The sequence below is a fragment of the Heterocephalus glaber genome, unplaced genomic scaffold (genome assembly GCF_053883595.1).
Source record: "Heterocephalus glaber isolate CG9 unplaced genomic scaffold, H.glaber_assembly_v1.0 deba00000818, whole genome shotgun sequence".
In the NCBI taxonomy this organism is placed as follows: domain Eukaryota; kingdom Metazoa; phylum Chordata; class Mammalia; order Rodentia; family Bathyergidae; genus Heterocephalus; species Heterocephalus glaber.
Window position 1 is genome coordinate 15453614 of NW_028258164.1, and position 14298 is coordinate 15467911.

At 42.4% G+C, this 14298-nt stretch overlaps 2 pseudogenes; both read right to left on the reverse strand.

Moving 5' to 3' along the window:
• Positions 1-6817: 6817 nt before the first annotated feature.
• On the reverse strand, positions 6818-10176 carry LOC101720944 (putative C-mannosyltransferase DPY19L2; annotated as a pseudogene).
• Positions 8870-9846, reverse strand: LOC101726708 (glycoprotein integral membrane protein 1 pseudogene; annotated as a pseudogene).
• Positions 10177-14298: the final 4122 nt, after the last annotated feature.

Below are 14298 nucleotides of genomic sequence, written 5' to 3' on the forward strand. Positions count from 1 at the left end.
AAAGTCTCCCTAGGCCGAGGCCTATCTGCTTCCCTCTCTCAAATAGCCGGCTTGTGCCCTGCTCACCTTCTGGAGGACCTGGGCTGATCCCCAGCGGTATGGCTGTTTTCCGGCTTCTGCAGAGATTATGGAATTAGAGGCTGCACTGCGAAATCTCAGAGATTCTGGGTTATTTTATTTATTTATATATTAATTGGTACATTTTAGGTATACAATACATTTACATTTATCATTGGGTGCTTGTACCTGTACATGATGTATCTTGGTTCTTATTTTTCCCCTTTACCTGTGCGCCCTTCACCCCTCCACCCTTCCCAATTTACATAGACTTTGTTTCCATTTTTTTTCTTCCTCATACTTTTTTCTTTCCCTTCTTCCCTTTCCCCTTCCCCTCCCGCCACCCCTTTGGACCTTTTCCTATTTCAAATTATCAATTATTCGTTTTAATCATTTTCATCCTTATTTACACTTTCAGTTTCTCACCAAGTAGAGAAACGACTTGGTATTTACACGTGTGTCCTATTTATTTCACTTAAGAGTATAGCCTCAATATGCATCCATTTAGGTATACATGTCTCTAGTTTCTCATTCTTTATGGCTGAGTAGTACTCCATTTTATAAAAAACCCCACATCTTCTTTATCCAGTTTCCAGTTGATGGGCACTTGGGCTGATTCTAAACTTTAGCTATTGCAAACTGTGCCGCTATAAACATAGGTGCACATATATTGCTGTGGTATGATTCTTTTTATTCTTTGGGGAAGATACCCAGCAGGGGAATAGCTGGGTCAAATGGAACTTCCAGTCCTAGTTCTTTGAGGAATCTCCATACTGATTTCCACAGTGGTTGCACCAGTCTGCACTCCCACCAACAATGGAGAAGGGTTCCTTTCTCCCCACACCCCCACCAGCATTTGTTATTGGTTGATTTCTTGATAGCAGCCATTCTTTGTGGGGTGAGGTGGAATCTCAGTGTTGTTTTCATCAGCATCTCTTGAATGACCAGTGTTGAGCATTTTTTCATATGTTTTATTTGCTGCTTTTACTTCTTTGTCTGAGAAATGTCTGTTCATTTCAGATGCCCATTTTTGAATTGGGTCTTTGAATTTAGGGGGGTCTGATTTTTTTCAATTCTTTATATATTCTAGATAGTAGACCTTTGTCTGAGGTACAGCTGCTTAAAATTTCTTCCCATATTGTAGGTTGTCCCTTAGCTCTGTTGGTAGTTTTTCTTGCAGTGCAGAAGCTTTTTAATAAGATGAGATCCCAGTTGTTGATTTTTTATGTTAGCTCCTGTGCTACTGAAGATTTGTTCATAAAGTCTTTTCCTATGCCAATGTCATTGAGAGTTCTACCAGCTTATCTTCCAGCAAGTTTAGTGTTTCTTTCTTGATATTTAGCTCTTTAATCCACTTTGATCTTAATTTAGTGCACGGTGATAGGTATGGGTCTAGTTTTAATCTTTGGCAGGTTGAAATCCAGTTTTTGCAACACCATTTATTGGACAGGCTATCTTTTCTCCAATGAGGGTAGTTGGCTCCTTTGTCAAAGATGAGGTGGCTGAGTATGTCTGGAGTTGTTTCTGCATCTTCTAATCTATTCCATTGATCTTCAGGTCTGTTTGTTTGCCAGTACCATGCTGTTTTTATCACAGTAGCTTTGTAGTATAGTTTCAAGTTGGGGATTGTGATACCCCCAGCCATGTCCCTGTTGCCTAGAATTGCTTTTGCTATTCTAGGTTTCTTCTGCTTCCAAATGAATTTTTGGATTGTTTTCTCTAGTTCTGTGAAGTATATTGTTGGAATTTCAATTGGGATTGCATTAAATCTATATAAGAGTTTTGGAAGTATGGCCATTTTCACTATATTGATTCTTCCTACCCAGGAACAAGGGATATCTTTCCATTTTCTTATATCCTCTTTGATCTCCTTCTTCAGAGTGCTGTAGTTTTCAGTGTAGAAGTCTTTTGTTTCCTTTGTTAGGTTGATTCCTAGATATTTCATTTTTTTAGATGCCATTGTAAAAGGAATTATTTCCCGAATTTCTCTCTCAATGGGTCTGCTATTTGCGTATAAGAAGGCTACTGTTTTTTGAGTGTTGACTTTATATCCAGCTACTCCACTGAATCTGTCAATTAGGTCTAGAAGACTTTTGACCGATTTTTTTGGGTCTTCTATGTAAAGTATCATATCATCAGCAAATAATGACAATTTCACTTCTTCCTTTCTTATCTTTATTCCTTTTATTTCTTTCTCTTTTCTAATTGCTATGGCTAATGCTTCCAGAAAAATATTGAACAGGAGTGGTGATAGTGGGCATCCTTGTCTTGTTCCTGATTTTAGTGTGAAAGTTTTCAGTTTTTGACCATTTAGTATGATGTTGGCTGTTGGTTTTTCATAGATAGACTTAATCAGGTTGAGATAAAGACCTTCTATTCCAAGTTTCTGTAGCATTTTTATCATGAATGGGTGTTGGATTTTGTCGAATGCCTTTTCTGCATCTATTGAGATAATCATATGGTTTTTGTCCTTGACTCTGTTAATATAGTGTATTACATTTATTGATTTATGGATGTTGAACCATCCTTGCATCCCTGGGATAAATCCTATTTGGTCAGGGTGTATGATCTTCTTGATGACATTCTGTATTCTGTTTGCCAGTATCTTGTTGAGGAGTTTTGCATCTATGTTCATTAGGGAGATCGGTCTGTAGTTCTTTTTTGGGTTGGGTCTTTCCTTGGTTTTGGAATCAAAGTAACACTTGCTTCCAGGAATGAATTTGGAAGCCTTGCTTCCCTTTCAATTTCCTTGATGAGTTTAAAGAGTAATGGCAATAGTTCTTCTTTAAATGTCTTGTAGAATTCAGCAGTGAAGCCATCAGGACCTGGGCTTTTCTTTATTGGTAAACTTTTTATTATCTTTTCAATTTCACTCATTGTAATTGGGATGTTTAGAATTTCTATATCTTATTCATTTAACTTTGGTAATTTGTATGTGTCTAGGAATCTGTCCATTTCTTCTGTGCTTTCCTTTTTATTAGAGTACAGGTTCTTGAAGTAGGTGTTGATCCTCTGGATTTCTGCTGGATCGGTTGTGACCTTCACCTTTTTTGTTTTTAATTGCATGGATTTGAGCCTTTTCTTTCCTTTTTTTGGATAAGGTTGGCTAAAGGTTTGTCAATTTTATTTATTCTTTTGAAAAACCAACTGTTTGATTCATTGATTTTGTTGTATCATTCTCTTAGTCTTCATTGCATTGATTTCTGCTCAGATCTTTATAATTTCCTTTCTTGTATGAGCTTTGGGTTTTTTATGCTCTTCTTTTTCTAGGAGCTTGAGGTTCTGCATTAGGTTATTTAAGTGAGTTCTCTCTGTTGTCCTAATATGGGCATTCACTGCTATGAATTTCCCACATAGAACTGCTTTCATTGTGTCCCACAGGTTCCTGTATGTTGTACTGGCAATATTATTTACTTGTAGAAACTGTCTAATTTTTTCTTTAATTTCCTCTGTGACCCACTTGTTCAGCAGGGTGTTATTTGATTTCCATGTGTTTGTGGGTGTTTTGCGGTTTCTTATGTTATTGATCTCCAATTTTATTGCACTATAGTCTGATAATATACAGAAGATAACTTGAATTCTTTAACATTTACTTAGATTTGCCCTATGAGCTAGCATGTGATCTATTTTGGAGAATGACCTGTGTGCAGCTGAATAGAGTGTGTATTCTGATTTTGTGGTGTGGAACACTCTATAAATATCTATTAAGTCCATTTGTTCAATTTCTTGGTTCAGTTCTAGAATTTCATTGTTAATTTTTTTCCTAGATGATCTGTCTATTTGTGATAGAGGGGTGTTAAGGTCCCACACTACAATTATGTTATTATTTGGTTTTTCATGTCCATCAATATTTGTTTGGTATAGTTGGGCGCATTCGTATTTGGTGCATAAATATTTAGGATTGTCATCTCTTCCTCTTGGATTGTTCCCTTCACAAGGATGTAGTGACCATCTTTGTCTCTCTTAATTAGTTTTGGTTTGAAAGCTACTTTGTCTGCAAATAAGATTGCTATGCCTGCTTTTTTCTGGGTTCCTGTAGCATGGAGAACTGTTTTCCATCCTTTTACTTTCAGTCTATGAATTTCCTTTTGAGTTAGGTGTGTTTCTTGTATACAGCATATTGTTGGGTTTTGCTTCTTAATCCATTCTGTCAGTCTGTTTCTTTTGTTTGGTGAATTGAGGCCATTAACATTGATAGTTATAATTGAGAGATATTGACTCATTCTTGCCATGATGTTTTATTGTTGTTGGCTCTTTTATTTCTTAGTTTTCCCCCTTTCCCTTTAGTGCCTTACCTTGCATGGTGTCTTCTCTCTGTTAGCCCTCATGGAGTTGTGACCGGCATTGTCCTTTTCTAGCATATGGCATAAAATTGTTTGGAGTGCTGGTTTGGTGTTCATGAAATTTCTCATTTCTTCTTTGTTGTGAAAGTATCTCATTTCCCCATTGATTTTGAAAGATAATTTTGCCGGATACAGCAGTCTAGGTTGGAAGTTATTTTCTTTTAGGGCTTGAAATACTTCACTCCAGGCTGTCCTTGATTTGAGGGTTTGTGTTGAGAAGTCTGCCATGATTCTGATGGGCTTTCCTTTGTAGGTGATTTGTTTCTTTTCTCTACCTGCCTGTAGGGTTTTGTTCTTCTGTTGGGTTTCTGGGATCTTAACTATTATATGTCTAGGTGTAGATTTTTTTTGATCATGGCTGGGTTGAGTTCTATATGCCTCACTTCTCTGTATGTCCAATTCTCCACCTCTGTCTGGGAAGTTTTCTGCTATTACTTCTGTGAACAGTTTTTTAAATGTCTATTGTACTTTCTCCTGTTTTTTCCTGGACTCCTATCAGTCTTATGTTATTCTTCTTTGCATCATCTAGCAGTTGTTGAATTGATTTCTCATAGTCCCTTACTATCTTTAAGAAATCTCTGTTTTCATGGTCCTTAATCGTGGTCCTGTCTTTTATATCTGATATTCTATCTTCAGATTCTCTTAGTCTGCTCTGCATGCTTTCAATGGAGTTTTTAATCTCTTGAATATCTGTTTGAATCTGTTTCATGGATTCCATTTCTTTCTTATGCTGGGCATTCATGGCTTCCAGCATATTTCTGATCTCGTCTATTTTCTTATCTGTTTCTGCTCTAGAGCCTCTAATCATGTCTTTCACTCTACTCACCATCTCTGTATTTATCTGGGAAATTATTTCTGCTCTGAATTTTTCTAGAGCCTCATGCATCTGCTTTGTTACTTCCTGTGCTATCAGTTCAGGGTGTCCAGGTGGTTGATTATCAGACTTTTCCACCTCATTTCCCCCAGAATTTCATTTTTGCGGTGTGGAAGCCTGTGTTTGTGCCTTGCTTAAATGTCTTCTCATTTTTGTTTTTGGTACTGTCCTTGGTTTAATTCCTGTATTGATATTTCAAAATTGCTTATGCAGGTATCTTTGTTGCTTGTGTTTAAAACTCTTGTGGAATGATTGCTTTTCAAAGGTGTCTTCCAGATATGGCTTGTGTTTAGGTTTTGAGGCTCTAATGATTCTGAGGCTATTTTATTTTCCCCTTACCAGGAAGGAAAAATTATTAGATCAATTACAACATGTTAGCCCCAATGACATAGTCAGCAATACCATAGCATCAAGTGCAGCTTAGAAAAAGACAATTTGTGGTAGTTATTAATCTATCCCATTTAACTATGTGAAGTATAATCCCCTGTGCCTCTGTAGTGTGGGACCAGGTAGCAGAAGAGTCGGAAGGTGGGGTGGGGGAGGGGGGAGTGGAACTGGGCCTTGCAGGCACCCATGTGGCTAAGTGGAGCGCCGGATGGGGGCAGGGCTGCAAGCCGCTCCTGGGACCTCACCGTGGCGTGGGCAGGAACCGGGACACAGCCAAGGAGCTTCACGCTGCTTGGCTGACCCGTGGAGAGGAGCGCCGGATGGGGGCTAGAGATTCTGGTTTTACAGTTCTGGGGCCAATAACGGCCAGGCAGAGCAACTCCTAGTGGCATGTGCCTGGGGACATGGGGAGGCTGCTGCTTATTTCCACACGAGGTGAGGCAGAGGTCAGTAAAGGTTTGCTAGAGTTTTTTTTTTTTAAAGGATTGGGTAGGTTTTATTGGGGGAAAGGGTTTACAGATCATGACCTCATCCAAAACCAAACATAAATGAAGATTTACAAATGAGTATTACAAGAGATGGTGGCTGAAAACAAAGGCTATGTCCAAAGGGTCACTAAGGCCAACAGGTCATTAAGAGGGAAAGGCCTTTGCTTCATTTAAGATTTAGGATCTGATAATCTCATTTGATAAATCTAACTGGAAGTTCCTTTCTGATAATGTTTAACCATATACTGTAACAATTGTCATTGTACCTGGATATTAAGAGAAAAACCACTGGATTCTAAAGACAAGTTAATACCTGTTGAACTTATATTGAGAGCTAATCAGGGGAAAAAACTGGTTGGGTAAGCAAATTTCTAGAGACCCAAAACACTATAAAACAAACTGTTTTAAAAAATACTTCAACTCACATGTTTTTTAAAAACTTATTATTAGAAATTATAAAAGATCTTTTCCTGAGCATTAGTAAAATAATCCATGTGACCAGCTTAATAAGGCTGACATTCAATGGAGAGCAATGAATTTGTCTTTTGTAATCAGAAAAACTTTAAGTCATTGTGTGTTATTATATTAAGCATCGCTTACTAAAGCTTGTGATTTCAATGAATATTAAGTGTGTGTCCTTGATGCTCTTTTTGTACTACCTCCTTCGATCAGAAGAACCTGATGTAGTCTGCTTCTCCATTAACTTTCAACACTCTGTACATGGTGTTCTGAAATACTGTGGTGAAGTAGGGCCTTTCGTCCTGCAGCAGGGTGCCTTGGCAGGTGTGCGTGCGTGTGTGTGTGTGTGTGTGTGTGTGTGTGTGCAGCTAAGTCAGAAGGGTCTTCAATGTCCCAGATTTCCAGCATACTGCAACCTGGCTTGGTTCTCACGAAACACCATGCTTCTAAAACATAATAATTCACATGTAATTCCAGCAATTTATCTCTCACTTCTTTTGCAGATTTTCGACTACACACAAAATAAACTATTTTTGTTTAGGCCCTCAAGTCTGCATCCTCGTAGTGCGGGTGGTTCACAACGGGGTGCAGTGTGGACAGCTTGATGCTTGCCATTATTGGCATGGCACCTGTGAAAACAGCATCTGGTCTAGTATTGTATTTGATCCAATGTAGAAGTTCTTCCTGAGGCAAATTAATAAATTCTCCTCTTATTCTCCATTGATTTTGGAGGTTTACACAGCCTTGTATTGACATCACTATTACAATTCCAAAGATAACATTCTCAAAACGAACTCTGTTAAAAAGCTAGCCAAAGAGCCATCAAGAGCAGTCAAGGAAGCTATAACACACATATGCGGTATCAAAAACAGCTTCAGTCTCAAAATCAAAATGGCAAGGGCAGCAAATGCTAACAATTGCAATGTGTGAAAAACCAGCTCACCATGTTCAAGGAGGTTTTTTCTTAGGTAAATGTTGGTAGATGAGGCACATAAAATGTCACGAATAGTCTTTTTAAAGATAAAACAAATAATCACCATAACAACTGGAAGCAATAACATTTTTGTGTATCTCAGTGGAGTCACTTGTTCCACGAAGTAAGATTCAGGAGCACAGGTGCACATTAAAGTATCAAAATCTGCACAACGTAAAATTCTGGCTGCTATAATGTTGCTCAGGCGAATATGGTCTAAAATGCCTAAGATTTTAGATGTTAGAAGTTTCAAACAGATTGTTCCAAGCCACCAAGCACAGCCTTGAATTAGCCAAAAATTGAGTTCAGATACTCCGAATCTATTAATTTTATTTCTCTTTAGAATTATTACCTATATCATTAACAAAGATGAAGAATAATAAGAAGATAAGTACATTGGATTTCCATATATCAAAATACAACAGAGGTTAACTGAAACCATGTTTATATAAATGATTTTCTGAAACTTCCTTGGCTCAATGTACTCCACCCACAACATACATGGGAAATAATGAGCCTGTTTATGTAAAAAGTATAAACTGAGCAAACTGCCAGGGAAGCATAAAAGCAACATTGGCAAGACAGAGGCCAGTGTAATGTCTTCTATAACTGCTGGAGGACCTGAGAATCATACATCTGAAACACTAGGAATGGATATGCAAAGCTCTCATGGAGAGGTGGCATCCACATCACATGGATGGCTTCTCCAAGGTTGAAAAAGTAGCACAGTACTGTAATTAGACCTCTTAATTGAGACTAACTCAGGTATGCAACACAGATGAAGAGTAATCTCATCATGAGTCCATTTAAGATAAAAATTATATCCACAGGGCGGGGATTTAGCTCAGTGGTGCCACCACCTGCCTCGCAAGGTCCCAAGTTTGATCCCCAGTATCAAAAAAAAAAATATATCCACATAAAAGTAAGCAACAGCTCTCAACTTCACTAGGACATCCCAGTCTGGTGACATTCCAACAAGGCCTTAGTTTCTACTCCAAATAAATTCGTTATTCCTGTGAGTGTGTGATACCAGTGAGCTAGGACTACCTCTGGATAAAGATGGAATTGTTTCACTGTATTAATTACAAGGGGATACTCAGTAAGCCTGTCATTCATAATCATCCACAGAACTTCCAAAAATGAAGGTGCTTCAATAATAGTCTTGAAATAAGAATAACAGAGTCCCATTTCATTGCGAAAAGACATCTCGCATTCTAAAGTTGAGAGGTGAGAAAAAAGACAGTCATTCTCAAAAAGTGGTTTTTTTTTTCATGATCTGAGATGGCGTTTTAATTTTTAAATACATGTTTTATCTTCAAGGCTTTCTGCTGTCTTAGAGCAATCTGGATATAAATTGATAGCTGTCACAGGTGTAATATTCACTTTATCCACCTGAAGAATTCCTTTGTATTCAGAAACTGGGAAAATCAACTTTAAGATGGTTAAGACCCTAGCTGCTCCTAGAATTCCAACCACCATGACATTTAAAAACATGAAGAACATGTGAGAAACACTGCTCCAGAATCTACATAGATCTTTTCTGAACTTTTCCATCCACTGACACATTACCTTATATGAGGATGGAGGTTCTGCTCTGAGAGGAGTTTCAGGAAATTTGCCAGGTAAAACACCTTCATCTTCTGTGGCTTCCACATTCCTGATAAGGTACTGGCTGGTAGTCTGCAGTGAATTCACACTTTCTACTTTTCTGGAGAGGTTGGGAAGGGTAAATCAGATGTCATTGTCTTGGGAAACAGAGTACAGCATGCTTTCTTCCAAAGGATGGGTATAGTTTGAATGTCTGAGTATTCCCTGGTCCTTAACTAAAATAGCAATTTCAGTAACATCCTTTTGTTGAGCTTGTTTTCCATCAGTCTCTACTGCCTCTTCTTGAATGACAATTAGTTGCAAGCTGGAACCCGATGTCATAGGCCACTCATGAACTAAAATCCTTACACTGACAATTCCAAAATATTCCTTTTCCTCCAAATTTCCCAGATTTCCATTCTTCACTATGAAAGTTACGCCACTATTTACGGGTAAGTCATTTACATATACCTGTCGACTCTCATAGGTTATGTTAAGAACAACCTGTTCTTTAGAAACCTCCCCATCATCTTTTAGGGTAGTCACATCAATTCTGATACCATCCTGCGGGGCTCTGGGAGGCAATGGCTCCGGGGCTGCAGTCTTCAGCCACCCAGCCATCGGCAGAGCCAAGAGGAGCAGCCAGAGAGGGAGCTGCGAAGGTTCCCGGCCTTCCATCTTGGATGACCCGGGGGCAGGCGGCGGGAAGGTCCTCAAAAAGTGTTAAATGTATCCAATGCAGAATTCCCACAAAGGCAGCGAGGTTCCGCGCTGTGCCGCGGCGGGTCCTGAGCAGCTGCAGGGCGCACGCCTTCTCGCAGAGCCATGCCAGGCCGCAGAGCAGGAGCCGCGTGAGACCACTCAGGCTCCCCGGGGCCTCGTCCACGCACGGATCCGGATCCTCCCGCTCTGGCTCCCTAGTACTGGTGCAGGGGGGGCCGGGGAGGGGAGAGTCCAGGGCGGCTCCAGACACGCCTTTCGGCGCTTCTTCCTCCTGAACTTGACCATTTCCTCCTGTTCCCTGTTCCGAGGCTGTGGGTCACTTCTGGGCGCAGCCTCACCACTGGGCCGCAGCCCATGAAGGCCGTTAGCAGGGAGGAGGTCCCCTTGCTAGAGAATTCTTTATGTTCCAACCCATGGAGGGAGTAGCACGGAGCCGTTCGTTTCTCCAGCTCAGCAGCTGGTAGTGCATTTGGAGCAGTCTTAGGCCAGGTCTGCAGCATCACGGGCACTGACGACTGGAGTCCCACGAAGGTGCCCAGGCTTCCCGGGTCACTCTGCAGTGTGATCGTGGGCAGGAGTTTCGCTTCCTGCCTCTGCTGCCTTGCCCGTGAAGACTGGGCTGGCTGCAGCCGCCTGTGCCCTTCTCCTGGCTCAATGTGCCCTACGTGATCCCGCGTGCCCAATTCATTTAGTGTGTCCCCCTTGTTGGGGATGATGAATCAGACCCTGTTGTCATTTGGCTGTCTCCCCTTTGATGGGTGGCTGTGACACCTGGCAGCTGTTCATGGCACTGCCAGCTGCTCCATGCCACCCAGGGCTGGGGCATGGTTAGGCCTGTGTGTGTCTTTTAGTGCCCTTTCATCTCCCCTTTGCCCAAGGTTTAGCTGAACAATTTAGAAGAAGTCAGGAGGAAAAACTTACACCCCCAAGCAGAATGACAGACAGGAAATTCATGCGAGTAGGAGAATCTGTCTCCCACAAGCTCCCTGCATGGTGACAAATGAGACCTGTTCATTTATCAATCATTTTAATTGATAAAGGACCTATGAGTTTTTGAAGACGAATGGCAGCAAAATATGTATATAGCAACAACCCCAAGCAATGCTCTGTAATAAATAGGTATTATTTTTGTCGTCAACGGAGTGCAATTCTGTGGCATCTGACACCAGAATCAGGGCTGCAATGTCATCAGAGTCCTTGCCGGCAGCACCTGCTTCCTGTGGGACATAGAGCATCTCCTGGTGACTAGGCACCCGGGGTCCCAATGTGTGACTGATGAGTGTCCCCACAGAGAGGCTCTCAGCTTCTCCTTCATGGTTTTCTGTGCAAGGCTGGGTGGGTGAAATGGAACTTGTGGTGGGGGAGGTGGTAGTGCCCACCTGGCACAGGGAGTGGCATCAGACCTCCCAATGAAAATAAAACCTGAGGAAAGGCCCTGGGCAGAGGGGAGAAGCTCACTGCACCTACAAGCTTCGTGTGACTTGAAGGCTGGTGATCTTTGGCTTTCCCGAATGTAGACAGCCCATGCATGTGCCTGTCAGATGTTCATTTCATTCCTTATGTGATAAGATAGATGCATTTTCCCGGAGTGCTGGCGTTACCATTCTCATGGGTGCTGCTCAGGACATTAATGGGATAGGGGAGCTGTCACCCCCACCTGACAGCTGCAGTGTGTGTGCTGCCAGGGACTGCGTGGGACTGGGGGCATCAATTCTTCCTCAACACACAGTCTCCCCGAGGCAGCAGGGAGGTGCCAGGCATCTGATGGGCCCAACCTCTTAACCCTGCCCCCTAACCTGGTACCACTGTTTGGCAAGCACACAGGGGATTCTGAAGCACACAGCACACCTTTTCTGAGATGCTATCCTGACTTTGCACTGCTGCTGCTTTCAGTAACCTTGGAGTTATTTGGTGGTTGGTGATTTTCCTATGACACACTGGCTTCAGGAACCGGCTCTGATCAGCAATGTCTCTCCTTCATTCCAGCCCCAGTGGCCCCCTTTGTTCTGGCTGAGGCGCTCACACTTGCTTTATGGCCCTGGGCTCAGGGGCAATCTCTGCTCTGTAGAGCTTGTTCTGGGTGTGGCATAGCCTGGTGGGGTCACATTCTTGGAAAAGGGCAGGTAATGGCCACTTGAGAAGCTGGTCAGCTGCTGGGCACCCTTGGCCACCCAGGCAGAGGGAACAGGGCTTCTGTTTGGAGAGGGGATGAGTGGAATGGGCTGTTGTCCTGACAGCAGGCTCTGCTAGAGGGCGATGGGCAGGGAGACCATCAGGACAGGGGCTGGGACAGGGTGGCTCAAGGAGGGGCTGGACCAGCGCAGGGAAGGGACCCCAGAGCCAGGGCTTGAAGCACCCTGGGCAGATGTTTCTGGGACAGAGCAGGCTGGGGCCAGCTTGGTGTGCCTGAAATAGGAGCTTCATGAATACTTCTCATCTGCTGGAATAATGTCATTGGCTTTTGTCCCTGAGGAAAGAGCTTTGTTCAGTGTTCTGAGATGGGGATAGAGGGAACAGGGGCAGAGGGACAGAGGAGAGCTGCGCAAGCCTCTGATGGTCAACACGAAGGGCGAGATTAATGGAGGTGGTGGTGGGGCACTGCCATGGCTGGAGATGCAGAGTGCAGAGAGGAGATTGGAGTCTGCTGATAGATGGGGAACAAAAATAAAGTATGAGAACGAATGTAATTTCAGCAGAACAGGTTCAAGTGTTGCACCTGGACCAGGGTGCCTTTTCTTACAGAGCAGACCCTGAGAGTCCTGTCTGAGGGCAATTCATGGCGGGCAAGTGGCATCTTCTCCAGTTCCTGTGCCCTCTCTTGTCCTCGGGCCCCCTCCCAGGTGTCATCACTGGCGACTTTCCGAAAAGTGTAACACATCCATGAGTGTCACTCCAGCTTCCTGCCCCCCCACCCCATCTGGGCCACGTCCGTACTGTCCGCTGCCCTGTCCCCTCTGGGACTGAGGGACTGACTGCTTGATAGCAGGGAATTTATGAGGACAGCTGTGCCCAGGACAGGCCAGGACCCTGGGGTGGGGAGCAGAGGACCAGATGTGTGCACTGGCCTGAGCAGAAGGAAGGCTGAGGACAGTGTTGCCTGCCAGCTGGGAGCACATGGGAAGCTGGAGCAGGGCTGCAGGTCTGGCTTCCTTTCCCTATAGTCACCATCGCCATTGGTCAGGAAGCCCAGAGCTAAGTTTTGTGTCTAATTGTCTTTAATAAAAAAATTAGATTTAGTTTTTACTGCTGAGGGAACTATTAAATACTCATTGTGTGGAACTTTTGAACATTCACAAAATTTATTTAAAGAAAGTAAAATGTTCTTGACCTCCCAGTACACATGCAGTCGTGTAAGCAGTTCTATGTATAAAGAAAATTTTCTACCCAGGGCAGAGGAGGTGAGCTGTGCCGGCGCCAGCAGCAGCCCCCCACCCCCCCTGCCCTGTGGAAATCAGAAGACACATAAACAAGCCTCAAAAACAGACTTCCAGATCACCTACAGCAACCCCAAAGGGAAACCAGATGGAACACTCTGATACTCAACCACCTGGACTCACTGAACTGGCAACAAAAGAGGATCTGGAAAAAATGACATCAGAAATAATTTCTCAGATAATAGCAGAGATTGTCCTCATAGTGCAAGACATGATTAATAAATCTAGAGAGGACACAGATAAAAAAAATAGAGGAGCTGAGGAACATGATGGAATCCCAACATAGGAAACAAATGGAATCCATAAAACAGACACAAACAGGAGATTAAAAACTCCACTGAAAGTCTACACAGCAGAATGAACCACTGTGAGGACAGAATTTCAGATAAAGAAGATAAGATTGCAATTAGTGACCAGGAAAAGGAAAATTTCTTTAAAATTGTAAGGGACCATGAGAAATCAATCCAGCAGCTGCTATATGATGCAAAGTTGAATAACATAAGTCTGATTAGAGTCAATGAAGAAACAGGAGAGAGTACAGATGATATAAAAAAAAATGTTCACAGAAGTGATGGCAGAAAACTTCCCAAGCAGTGGAAAAGAATTTGACATACAAATAAGTGAGGCATATAGGACCACAACTAGCCTTGATCAAAAAAAAAATCTACACATAGGCATATAATAGTTAGGGTTCCAGAAATCTAACAGAAGAACAAAGTTCTACAAGCAGTGAGAGAAAAGAAACAAATCACATACAAAGGAAAGCCCATCAGAATCACAGCAGACTTCTCAATGCAAACCCTCAAGACAAGAAGAGCTTGGAGTGATGTATTTCAAGCCCTAAAGGAAAACAGCCTCCAACCCAGATTGATGTACCCTGCAAAACTATCTTTCAAAATTGATGGAGAAATAAGATACTTTCATGATAAAGAGCACCTTAGGAACTTCATGAATACCAAACCAGAACTCCAAA